The sequence below is a fragment of the Malaclemys terrapin genome, chromosome 8 (genome assembly GCF_027887155.1).
Source record: "Malaclemys terrapin pileata isolate rMalTer1 chromosome 8, rMalTer1.hap1, whole genome shotgun sequence".
NCBI classification, from domain to species: domain Eukaryota; kingdom Metazoa; phylum Chordata; order Testudines; family Emydidae; genus Malaclemys; species Malaclemys terrapin.
This window is the reverse complement of record NC_071512.1, coordinates 46,260,611-46,273,699: the sequence shown is the minus strand read 5'-3', so window position 1 is coordinate 46,273,699 and position 13,089 is coordinate 46,260,611.

Below are 13,089 nucleotides of genomic sequence, written 5' to 3'. Positions count from 1 at the left end.
TCTGCCCAATCCTAGGGCGGCACAGCTGCTTTTTTTTTTTTTTTTCCGCTCCGGCTGCCCTGTAGGGGGCAGCGGCGCGGAGAACCAGAGCACCCTGCAGGGCAGTCCTCTTCCTTTCCTCCCCGCCGACCAGAGCGGAGCCCTCACGGCAGGCCGCAGGAGGCGGCGCAGCGGGAGGGGCCGCAAACCCTTCTCTCTCTCTCTCTCCTGCCTGCTTCCTCCCCTTCCCCCTCTGCCCCCCAGCTGGTCCCCCTGCACCCGTGCTCTGACCACACCACAGGTGTTTTTTTGTTGTTGTTGGTTTTTTTTGCTTTGCCGTTCTGGCTGCCCTGTTTTTTTGTTGCTTGGGGCGGCCAAAAAGCCAGAGCCGTCCCTGGTAGCAGCGGTGGTGCTGGCATACAGCTTATAACTTTTAGCCCAGTGGTTAGTGCACTCACCTGGGATGTGAGAGACCCAGGTTCAATTCCCATCTTCTGCCTGAGGTGGAGAGAGGATTTGAACAGGGGGCTGTTACCTCTTAGGAGTGCTCTGACCACTGAGCTGTGGGATATTCTGGTGTGGGGGGGCTCCCTCAGTTTCTGCTGTTGACGCTGTTCTAGCTAAATACCAGACCCCAGAATCATGCTCACTGGCCTGACTCCCCCTCCTCCTCCTCTGGCTGCTGTGGGTGGAGTGAGGAGGCCCCTCACTCCCTTTCACAAAAACAGGCTTGGGCGCCTACGCCAACTCACTCCAGGAAAGGGATTCCCGTTTGTGGGCCGCTAGCAGAGCTAGATGCTTCCCTACAGCCTGGACCTGGGCTCCCGTCTCCATGAGGGGGGCAGATTTTAGGACACCCCCCTGTCATCAGCATCTCCCATTGGTTAGTTGAGGTAGCTCCCCACCTAGCATGCTGGCTTTGTGAAACATTCTAAGGTGCCCCTCTCTCCCCTCTCATACAAGGAGCCTCAGTGCCTAACTCAGGCTTTGGAGGTCATCAGGGTGTTCTTGTGATTTTCTAAGAGCCTAAAATGTAAGCACCGTGACACTCCGCATCACAACACCTATGTGCCATTGTGGATTTGGGCCTTGGAGCACTAGTGACCAGATCTTATCATGCCTGGTTTGGTGGCAATTGAAAGTTGTGTTATTCAGAAAAGTGCTAATGGCTGGCTTGGATCCAAAGACAGTCACAGAGCGTACTAAAGCTAATAGGTGCCAAGCACTCCTTCAGGCTCAACCGAAGGCGCAATCAAGCAAGCCCCTTTAAGTAGAAAAAACATCTGGGAGGTGCTGGGAACAACAAAGGCCTGGTCTACACTATGAGTTTAATTTGAATTTAGCAGCATTAAATCGAATTAACCCTGCACCCGTCCACACAACGAAGCCATTTCTTTCTAAATAAAGGGCTCTTAAAATCGATTTCTGTACTCCTCCCCGACGAGCGGAGTAGCGCTGAAATTGATACTGTCATTTCGAATTAGGGTTAGTGTGCCCACAATTCGATGGTATTGGCCTCTGGGAGCTATCCCACAGTGCACCATTGTGACCGCTCTGGACAGCAATCTGAACTCGGATGCACTGGCAGGTAGACAGGAAAAGCCCCGCGAACATTTGAATTTCATTTCCTGTTTGCCCAGCACAAGAGAACACAGGTGACCACAGAGAGCTCATCAGCACAGGTAACCATACAGGCCGATAATTGAAAAAGAGCACCAGCATGGACCGTACGGGAGGTACTGGATCTGATCGCTATATGGGGAGAGGATTCAGTGCTAGCAGAACTTTGTTCGAAAAGACAAAATGCCAAAACTTTTGAAAAAATCTCCAAGGGCATGATGGAGAGAGGCCACAATAGGGACTCAGAGCAATGCTGCGTGAAAGTCAAGGAGCTCAGACAAGCCTATCAGAAAACAAAGGAGGCAAACGGTCGCTCCGGGTCAGAGCCGCAGACATGCTGCTTCTACACTGAGCTGCATGCAATTCTAGGGAGGGGGCCGCCACCACTACCCCACCTCTGACCGTGGATTCCGAGGCGGGGGTAATCTCATCAGCCACACCTGAGGATTCTGCGGACGGGGAAGAGGAGGAGAAGGAGGAGGAGGACGAGCTTGCGGAGAGCACACAGCACTCCGTTCTCCCCAACAGCCAGGATCTTTTTCTCAGCCTGAGTGAAGTACCCTCCCAAGGCAGTATCCAAGACCATGACCCCATGGAAGGGACCTCAGGTGAGTTTACCTTTTAAAATATAAAACATGGTTTAAAAGCAAGCGTTTTTTAATGATTAATTTGCCCTGAGGACTTGGGATGCATTTGCAGCCAGTACAGCTACTGGAAAAGTCTGTTAACGTGTCTGGGGATGGAGCGGAAATCCTCCAGGGACATCTCCATGAAGCTCTCCTGGAGGTTCTCCAAAAGCCTTTGCAGAAGGTTTCTGGGCAGTGCAGCCTTATTCCATCCTCTATGGTAGGACACTTGACCACGCCATGCTAGTAGCAAGTAATCTGGTATCATTGCATGACAAAGCCTGGCAGCGTATGGTCCCGGTGTTTGCTGGCATTCAAACAACATCCATTCTTTATCTTGCTGTGTAATCCTCAGGAGAGTGATATTGCTCATGGTAACCTGGTTGAAATACGGGAATTTAATTAAGGGGACAGAGGTGGCCCTTCCTATTGGGCTGTTTGCCTGTGGCTGAAAAGAAATCCTTCCTTGTAGTAAGCCAAGCGCGGGGGGGGGGGGGGAGCGGGGAAGGGGGAGATTTTCACGTGTGGCTAGCAGGGATCTTCCCTGATACCAGCCATGCGGTGTGGGGAGGGATAAAGCGATCATCCCAGAGAATTGGATGGGGGGGGTTAGTTTGTTTTCTGCTGCTGAAGGTTAACAGGAAAATCGCAGCACTCAATGAGCTTTGCTTGGTATGTGCGAAAGGAGGGCGCAGAAGCCGAAAGACAATGGCTTACCATGGCCGCATGCAAGCCGAATTCTGTTGCCCGGACCTGCGTCTGTGATCTCTAGTAGCAAAGCCACAGGCACTCAATATTAAGAGGCAAAATGCGACCTTACACAGAAATCACATGTGCTATGTAATGTGAATAGTGTTGTTCACCGTGAAAGAGTATAAGCATTGTTCTGTAAAATGTATCTTTTTAAAAAATTCTCTCCTTTTTTCCCTCCCTCCAGCAGCTGCAAATTTTTCAAGCCTCCCTCCTCCGTCCCGAAGGCTATCTCAGATAAGGCGTCGGAAAAAGAGGATGCGAGACGAGATGTTCTCGGAAATCATGGAATCCACCCGCAATGAAAGAGCTCATCTGAATGAGTGGAAGGACACGGTTTCAAAGTATAGGAAAGATGACAGTGAACGTGAGGACATGAGGGACCAATGTGAGGACATGAGGGACCAACGTGAGGACATGAGGGACCAACGTGAGGACAGAAGGGACGCTTGAGATGAGAGGTGGCGGCAGGAAGATCAGAGGAGGCAGGATGCAATGCTGGGTCTGCTGTGTGAGCAAACAGACATGCTCTGGCGTCTGGTGGAGCTTCAGGAACGGCAGCAGGATCACAGACCGCCACTGCAGCCCCTGTATAACCAGCTTCCCCCCTCACCATGTTCCATAACCTCCTCACCCAGACGTGTAAGAACGTGTGTGTGGGGGGCCTCCATGCACCCTCCCATTTCACCCCAGTGGATAGCCCAAGCAAAGGGCTGTCATTATTTTAACCTTTTTTTAGTGGCCTTTTCCTTCCCTCCGATACTCCTCCCAAACCCCACCCAAGCTACCTTCTCAGTTCTCTCCGTCTTTTTATAATCAATTAATAAAGAATACATGATTTTTAAATGATAGTGACTTTATTTCCTTTGAAAGCAAGCTGTGATCAAAGGGGGAGGGTGGGTTCCTTACAGAGAATGAGGCAATAAAGGGGGCGGGTTTTCATCAAGGAGAAACAAACAGAAATTTCACACTGTAGCCTAGCCAGTCATGAAACTGGTTTTCAAAGCTTCTCTGATGCGCAGCGCTTCCTGGTGTGCTCTTCTAATCGCCCTGGTGTCTGGCTGCGTGTAATCAGCAGCCAGGCGATTTGCTTCAGCCTCCCACCCTGCCATAAAGGTCTCCCCCTTACTTTCACAGAGATTGTGGAGCACACAGCAAGCAGCAATAACAATGGGGATATTGGTTTGGCTGAGGTCTGACCGAGTTAGTAAAGATCTCCAGCGACCTTTTAAACATCCAAATGCACATTCTACCACCATTCTGCACTTGCTCAGCCTGTAGTTGAACAGCTCCTGACTCCTGTCCAGGCTGCCTGTGTATGGCTTCATGAGCCATGGCATTAAGGGGTAGGCTGGGTCCCCAAGGATAACTATGGGCATTTCAATATCCCCAATAGTTATTTTCTGGTCCGGGAAGTAAGTCCCTTGCTGCAGCCATTTAAACAGAGTAGAGTTCCTGAAGACGCGAGCATCATGAACCCTTCCCGGCCAGCCCACGTTGATGCTGGTGAAACGTCCCTTGTGATCCACCAGTGCTTGCAGCACCATTGAAAAGTACCCCTTGCGGTTTATGTATTGGGTACCCTAGTGCTCCGGTGCCAAGATAGGGATATGGGTTCCATCTATCGCCCCACCACAGTTAGGGAATCCCATTGCAGCAAAGCCATCCACTATGACCTGCACATTTCCCAGAGTCACTACCTTTCGTAGCAGAAGCTCAGTGATTGCTTTGGCTACTTGCATCACAGCAGCCCCCACAGTAGATTTGCCCACTCCAAATTGATTCCCGACTGACCGGTAGCTGTCTGGCGTTGCAAGCTTCCACAGGGCTATCGCCACTCGCTTCTCAACTGTGAGGGCTGCTCTCATCTTGGTATTCTGGCGCTTCAGGGCAGGGGACAGCAAGTCACAAAGTTCCATGAAAGTGCCCTTATGCATGCGAAAGTTTCACAGCCACTGGGAATCATCCCACACCTGCAACACTATGCGGTCCCACCAGTCTGCGCTTGTTTCCTGGGCCCAGAATCGGCATTCCACGGATAGAATCTGCCCCATTAACAACATGATCTCCAAAGCACTGGGGCCTGCGGTTTGAGAGAATTCTGTGTCCATGTCAATGTTCATGTCCTCATCACTCTTGTCGCTGCGCTGCCGTCGCAGCCTCCTCCTCGCCTCGTTTTTCTGGTCCTGGTTCAACATAAACTGCACGAGAATGTGCGAGGTGTTTACAATGTTCATGACTGCTGTCTTGAGCTGAGTGGGCTCCATGCTTGCCGTGGTATGGAGTCTGCAGTGTTCACCGAGGGGAAAAAAGGCGCAAAACGGTTGTCTGCCATTGCTTTCATGGAGGGAGAGGTGAGGCTGTACCCAGAACCACCTGAGACAATGTTTTTTGCTCTATCAGGCACTGGGGTCTCAACCCAGAATTCCAATGGGCGGGGGAGACTGCGGGAACTATGGGATAGCTATGGGATAACTACCCACAGTGCAATGCTCCGGAAATCGACGCTAGCCCTGGTACATGGACGCACACCGCCAAATTAATATGCTTAGTGTGGCCGCATACATTCGACTTTATGCAATCTGTTTCCAAAATTCGAATTCTGTAAATTCAGATTAATCCCGTAGTGTAGACATACCCAAAGTGTATAGTAAGTCAGAACTAAGCTGAGTGGACTGAGGTGTTTCTCTGGCTGCAAACACATGGGCTAGGCTGTTGGTTGTAGGCTGTGTGAGAAAGAATTGGGTGCGTGACACGGAGAAAAGCAGAGACAGGAGTTCTTGGGCACAGAGCTCACTGGAGTGGAAGACATGGGGGGTGTCTGAGTAAGGGATCTGCCTGCTTTTTGACGTTGTGTAAATTCTCTGTACATAAATGGGGTTACACAAAGAATACACCTGATTTAGATCTCTGATTTCTAATCCAAACAGAAACAAGCCTGCAGGGTCCCAAACACTGGCTAATCATTAGGCCACAGGGGCCTTAGTGTCAGGGACAATTTTAATTTCAGTTTCTGATGCATCAATCAGCTGTGGCGCTAAAGAAAATATCACAGCAGTTAGACCAGCGTAATGGTTGTTAAAAGAGCAAGCTGAAAAAATTCTAGCTGTAATTTTAGAAAGCATGAAATGGGTGGGACTGGGACCCTTGGGGGGAGAATGAATATACGCTCCTGGCATGGGAGGGTTGGGAAACTGTCAAAGCCAATTTATAGCTATATTCACTTTCTGTAACTCAGTACATTCAGGCATTTAAATAAAACACAGTGAAAATTCAAGCATGACAGAGATTGGTGATCTGCCCCATGTTGTTTGCAGATTAATCAACTGGTCACACTGACCTTTGTTTTAAATCCAGAACCTGGTCGTTCCAACAGCAGCACCTGATTCATTACAGACTTTAGGTAAACTCCAAATACAGTTCTTCTCTCTCATGTAACTACCTCATCATGCAAGGAGATGATTTCAGGACCATACACATGCATTACTAATATACGTACTTATACGGCATGCAGGTGCAGATTTGGCAAGGATCTATTACAAACAGGATCTGTTGCAAGTCATAACTAAGTCAATATCCTTGTTGGAAGTTAATCACTGGTGTGAAATCTTTCTATAGTTGTTAGGCAAAAACTGTCCTTAAGACAGAGTTCATGTTGTACAGAGAGAGCAAGTGCATCAGAAGTAAAAGGATTGGGACTTTGTAGTTTCATAGATTCTGAGGCCAAAAGGAACCATTGTGAGTGACCTCCTATACAAACCAGCCCAGAGAACTGCCCCAAAATAATTCCTAGAGCAGATCTGTTAGAAAAAAAGCCAATCTTGATTTAAAAATTGTCGTGGTGGATTCCCCATCATCACTGACCCTTCGTAGATTGTTGCCATGATTAATTACCCTTGCTGTTAAAAATGTACACCTTATTTCCAGTCTGAATTTGTCTAGCTTCAACTGCCAGCCATTGGATCGAGTTAGGCTTTTAACTGCTCCACAAACTTATTCTTGTTTGATTACAAAATCAGCTCAGTGCTGTATGTTAAAGTGAAGGGTAAAATCCACAGAAAAACTACTGGCCTGGTAGCCTCTTTGGAGGCAGTGAACTTAATAACTGCTGTGAGGGTCCAGCGAGAGGAACTGGACATGGCAGGGAAGACCTTTTGGGGAGATGCAGGGCTGTTGGTGTCAGCTGCAAGGAGTAATCAGGCTGGTGGAAGCCAGGGTGAGTTCACTGTGCTTTGAGCAGGCAGCTGGTGTCAGGGCTCTGAGCCACAACCGCACCACACAGGAGTGCCCAGAGATAGAGGGCAGATAGCAACACAATCCCTTACTGCTCTGGGTGAACCCCCAAAGCATCACAGTCATGCTATGCCCCCATCCTCAATTTCTGCCGAAGGTCTCGTTGGACTTCCATATCAGTCAAGATATCCATTTGCTGGTATTTTATCCCAAGCCCCCCACCTCAAGAGAAAACACTAGCCTCAGCACCTTAGCTGAGAAAAGGGTATTTGCCTTCTATCTGGACAGGATAAGAACCTTTAGGGCTTCCCTGAAAGAATGAGGGGACAATCAATTTCCATACAGAGACTCAGTCCTCGCCTGCCATGAGGCCACTGAGGTGCATCCCCTCCAAGAGTGAAAGCACACTGCAGCAGGGTTTGGGCCACTTCTATAGCCCTTTTTAAGGACGTTCCCGTAGTGGAAATTTGCAAGGCTGCAACCTGGTCTCCAAATGTTATGCTATCCTACCTGCATCCAAGTCAGACATAATCTTTGTTGATGCCATCCACCAAACTGTCTTGGGTCTGCCTCCTCAGCCCCTGCCTCCATGTTGAGCTACTGCTTGGGAGTCTCCTGTGGTGGAGCACCCATAGTGCTCCACCATAGGGACATCTACTCAAAGAAGAAGGAGAGGTTATTTACCTTACAGTAATTTGAGTTCTTTGAGATGTTTTGTCCTGGTGCTGCACCTCCTGCCCTCAATCCCCTCTGCTGCAGATATTCTAGGCTCTGAAGTTGAGACGGAACTGGAGCAGTGGAGGGTCTAGGTCTCCCTATATGCCATCACTCTGGAGTACGAGGTTGTGCAGTGCATAAGCACTGACCCATGGATGCTGCTAATTTGAGAACTTCTGGGCATGCTCATACCCTAAGATGGAGCACCTATAGGGACAAAACATCTGGAAGGACTCAAGTTATTAATACTATAAGGTAAGTAACCTCTCCTTCTGCAGGTGAATTATAGGCTGTAGTTTGAAAATTGGATTGATGATCTATCATTTTTACTATGATAGTTAATCATCATCTTATCAGAACTCAAAAAACCAAGTATAAGAGATTTAGCAAGGATTGAGTCACTCGGATATAATCCACATAGTGTCATCAGACATGTATAAGCCTTGATTCACCAAGGGTCTTTAAACACACTCCTTGCTTTACGTATGTGAGTATTCCCAATAGGACTAGTTTGGAATGTACCCTGCTGAAGCAGGGCCTGAGCTGAGAGATTGGTAATGGGGCACGTAGTCTTTTTGGTGGGATATTGCGCTTCTAGATTGTTGGGTTACATTTGGCTGGAGCTGGTAGTGGCTTAAATAAGTTACAATGTCATGGCTATTTGGTGGTCCGTGTGAAATGAATTTCAGGTATTCTTAGTTCAGCTCCTAATCGACATGATTAAAGCTACCATCACAAGGGTTGCTAACTGCAGACATTGCTGACAGGTTCAGCAGAGAGGCCAAGGAATGATTGGGCTATGGATCTCAACCTACAGTTGGAGGAGGTGTCTTCTTTATGAAAAGATATTTGGAGTTTAGGGCTGGTGAAAGGTCCCAGGCAGATGGCCATGGAGAACAAACGCCTTTTTATCCCCAGACCTGGTCAAGCTCTAGGGCTCATTGGAAGTAGAAGAAAACACACATTTTTCAAAATTTAAAATTCACAGACATGTCTATCATGAATGATAACTCTTTCAGTGTGAGTTGTATACAGAGTTGTTTATCCCTAGATGTACTAGGACCATACTTTTCTTCTTGCAACACATGGAATCAGTGGTACTCCAGAGCAATCACCCAATCAGAGCAAACCTGGCTTCCAAACCTTCCTCCTGACACATTGAAGGAAATCCCCATCTCTAGAGCAATACTGTGGGATTATAAAACAAGCCAGTTCCACTCTGCCTGTTAGCACCATATCTCTGAACTACCACTTAACCTTGATTTGAGAGGAAACCTTTCCCCTTGCTCTGAGCTGTTTTTGGATAGATTATTTCAATCACATTTCATATTAAGGCTGTACTTATACTTTGCAAAGGATTAACAAATGATTGATAGATATGAGTAAATGGCTAATTGATTGTTATGAAGTCCAATAGGTTGCTTATTACCATGACGTATAACCAGCTTTAACCCCTTATCCTGATGTGCTCCTAACCATCCATCCATACTGCTCATGCCTGTAGCATGCTTCCAACAATAATTTATTAACCCTTTATACATGGAACCTTAATATAAAGTGTGACCATTATTTGATTAAAATAGCTGCATTAGCACAGATTCAATGAAGCCACTGAAACCCACCTAACTGGTATAAAGGGACTATTCTCCTGGAAGCAGGGTCTGAATGAGCTGTCCCCTGCCAGCTAACTGGGGAGAAGGAGAGACTTCAGGAGCAAACTGTATTTACATGAACACACCTACTCTGCTTAGAATCCAGCAACACGTGGAACTGTGTTGCTCAAAGTGATCAATTTTGGCTGGTGTTGGGTTACAAATCACTTTCGTACTGAATGCAGGGCTAATGAAATGTTGTTATCAATGTTGTTGTTTTTATCATATAAGTAAAGGGGAGCAGAACTGTGCTTAATCTGTCCTGATTGAAGGGGTTACCCTCAGCTGAAAGGAACTCGCTAAGCCAGGGGCTCAAATACCAGACCCCTGTGAAAGTAAGAGAGGTGGGGAGAGATGTCCTAGCCAGGTGATGTGTATTCTGCATGAGTCACTGGTCTGGCTTAACCTGTTCCTCCCCACTGCTCAAAGATAGAGCTAAATAGGCTCCATTAGGAGTCTTTTGTTATGTTAAGTGCTCGTTAGAGCTGAAATCATTTGTAGTGGGACTGGGACAGCATTTCTGCCCAGCCTCTTCAAGTTCCCCCACTAAGAGCTGACAATCACTAAGAGCTGGGTAGACTGTCAAGAGACTGACCAGCAGAGAGGCAGATGACAGCAAAACGGAACAGCGGCTGGTGAGGCGGACAGTGGAGAGGAATGAGTAGCTGGCTGGGAGGCCAGCCAAAGCAAGTGCTAGGATGGCGGAACAGTTAAGGTGTCTCTTTCTTCCCTGGGTGGGAGGTAAACTCACACAGATGCACCTCTGAACCCTGGGTCCTCACTGACGAAGGACAACACCATGAGGGGGGTGTGGTGAGGGAGCAGAGGGGAGCACAGTAAAGGAACTTTTGGTTGTAGAACTCAAGAACATGAGGCAGAAGACTCTGCCCCATCTCTGGGGCGGGTGTCCTGCTCACAGTTTCATGATTATGAATCCTGCTTGTGGCATTTTCCCTAATTAATGTCGGGTGATTTCCCTCTTTTCATTAAAAGTTTCTTTGCTACACTCAGACTCTGTACTTGTGAGTTGTGAAATATTGCCTCTTAGAGGTGCCCAGGGGTGATGTGTAATTTTCCCAGGTTAGTGAGTGGGGGCTCGAGCCGGTTCTGTGTTGAATTGCAGAAGAGGAACCCCTAGAAATTGAACCCGGCCCTGGTTGCTGCTGGCTCCACTTGACAGAAGGGTTACACTCCCTTCAGTGAGGGATTAATAAGGGGAACTCAACTGAGTGCTATACACAAAGGTCCCCTATTTATTGATAGGACAGTAGAGATCAAGGGAGACCATGCACTCCTAGCAATTGAGTTAGCATGACACAAGTCTCTGTATTCATGTCATCGATTCATTTAAGGAGGGTGTAAGGTATCAGGCTGATGCATCCTGGATATAGCTCCAGGGTAGATGGTGTCTGTTCTAACAACAGGGCAGATATGGTATGGGCAGTGGCAGAACAAGTCTGACTCAGAATCTTCCCCCTCAACATGCTCCAACCCTGCCCTGAAGGCACAATCTGTAGGGAAGAGAGCAGTTAGGCCACAATTCCCACTCATTTCTTGGTCTTTGTGGACACTGCCAACCAGTGCTTATGCTGGTTTTGTGATGTGGATTCTTGTCTACTCTTTGGGCTGAGGCCACCAACACTTCTCACAGAAGCTACTAAACAGGCATCAAATAGAAACAACCTTCAGTCGGGAGTCAAACAGACAGCCCAGAGGTGAAAGTCTCTGTATTTCATAAAATCATACAAATGTAGAACTGGAAGGGCCCTCAGTACGTCATCTAGTCCAGTCCCCTGCAGTGAGGCAGGACTAAGTATTATCTAGAGATTCTAGACCATCCTTGACAGGTAATTTTTTATTCTTAAAAACCTCCAAGGATGGAGATTCCACAACCTCCCTAGTGCTCCTGAGCCATCTGGTCCCCCTTATGTTTTATGTCCAAGAGCCACAGGCACCGACTTTCTTCTTTCCAGGTGGGCATTCCACCCCTGCTCTGCCCCGAGGTCCCACTCTGCCACTTCCCTGAGGCCCAGCCCCCATTCTTCCCCTTCCCCCAGAGCCTCCTGCCCGCCACTGAGCAGCTGATTGGCAGGTAGCATGTGGGTGCTGAGCACCCACTATTTTTTTTCCATGGGTACTCCAGCCCCAGAGCACCCGTGGAGTTGGCGCCTATGGTCACACCTAGTGTATTACTGGGAGGATAAAGCTGTTGGAACCAGTGAGTCAAGCTGTCAGAAGCACAAACCACTGAACACAAACTACCTCTCGGGGAAGAGTTCTCTATTTGACGAGGTTCTCGGGGTTTTCAGGATTGCATTGTCAGCTTGGGCGGAGCTGGCATTGCTGTTGGAAAGGAGTTAGCGTTTTGGGGTGCATGGGTGCATTAACTGGCACTGCCTTGGCTGGAATTTCACGTGCTCACAGAGAGCTCTAACTCAAACAGGGAGCTGCCAGGTGACTGAAATCACAGAGTTATTTCCTGTAAGACAGAGATGAATATTGTAGACCATGGGGGAAGATGCTCACTGGCATACTTCCCCCAGGTGCATGAATTAGGAACAACAGTGTAACCAATGAGTCAACATTGCCCAGAAGATGTTAGTAGGAGACTGGGAGTCCGGACTCCTGGGTTCTATTACTGACATGCGGCATGATCTGGGCCAAGTCCCTTAACCAGGGATGTCTCAGCTTTTCCATCTATAAAGCAGGGATAAGAATACTTCTCTACCTCACAGGGGTGGCGGGACTTCACTCAAGTCCTGCCTCTGTTATGGTTTTTAACCACTGAGCAGTAGCTACACAGTTAAAACTCAGCTGTGGCAGCAAATTGTTTTCTCACCCTTGCTAAGCTGTACCTAGAGTGAGGAAATGTAGGGGACTCTCCCACCACTGCCTTAGTCCTACTCTGGATACCCTGGTGGTAGCAATAGCGAGACCACTAGTGTAGACAGACTTTCACCACGGTGTGGTCAAACTCTATTCAGAGTATGCCTAGATGAGATAGGGATTAAACACCAGCAGAGAGTGGTGGACCTCTGCTGTTGCACTCGCCTAAAGAGCTGCACCAGTGGGCAAATTTAAGAAAAAAGCCTAGTGCAGAGAAGACTTGACAAAAGCCATGTGGTAAGTCAGTAGTGGGACCCAGGAGGCAATGGGACCTCAGGACCACATGGCAAGTCAGTAATGGAACCCAGGCATCTTGCTCAGGGGTGGTGAGTTGTATGGGCCCGTGGTGCCCGGGCTCCAGCAATATTCAGGGCCCGGGGACCCAGCTCCACCAATGTTTGGGGCCGGGTCTCTCCCCCGGCCCTGCCTGCTGCCCCCACGTGGCTCCCCCGAGTGTCCCCCGGCCCCAACTTGCTGACCCCGCGCACCTCTTCCCCGGCCCAGAGCCCGCAGCTCCATGCTGACTCTGCTCTGCCGGCTCCCGGTATCAACTGCTGCCGCAGGGTCCTAGTGCCCCCCCCTCCATCCACTAGTGGCAAGGCAGGTTGCCCTTACCCTGCCCTTCT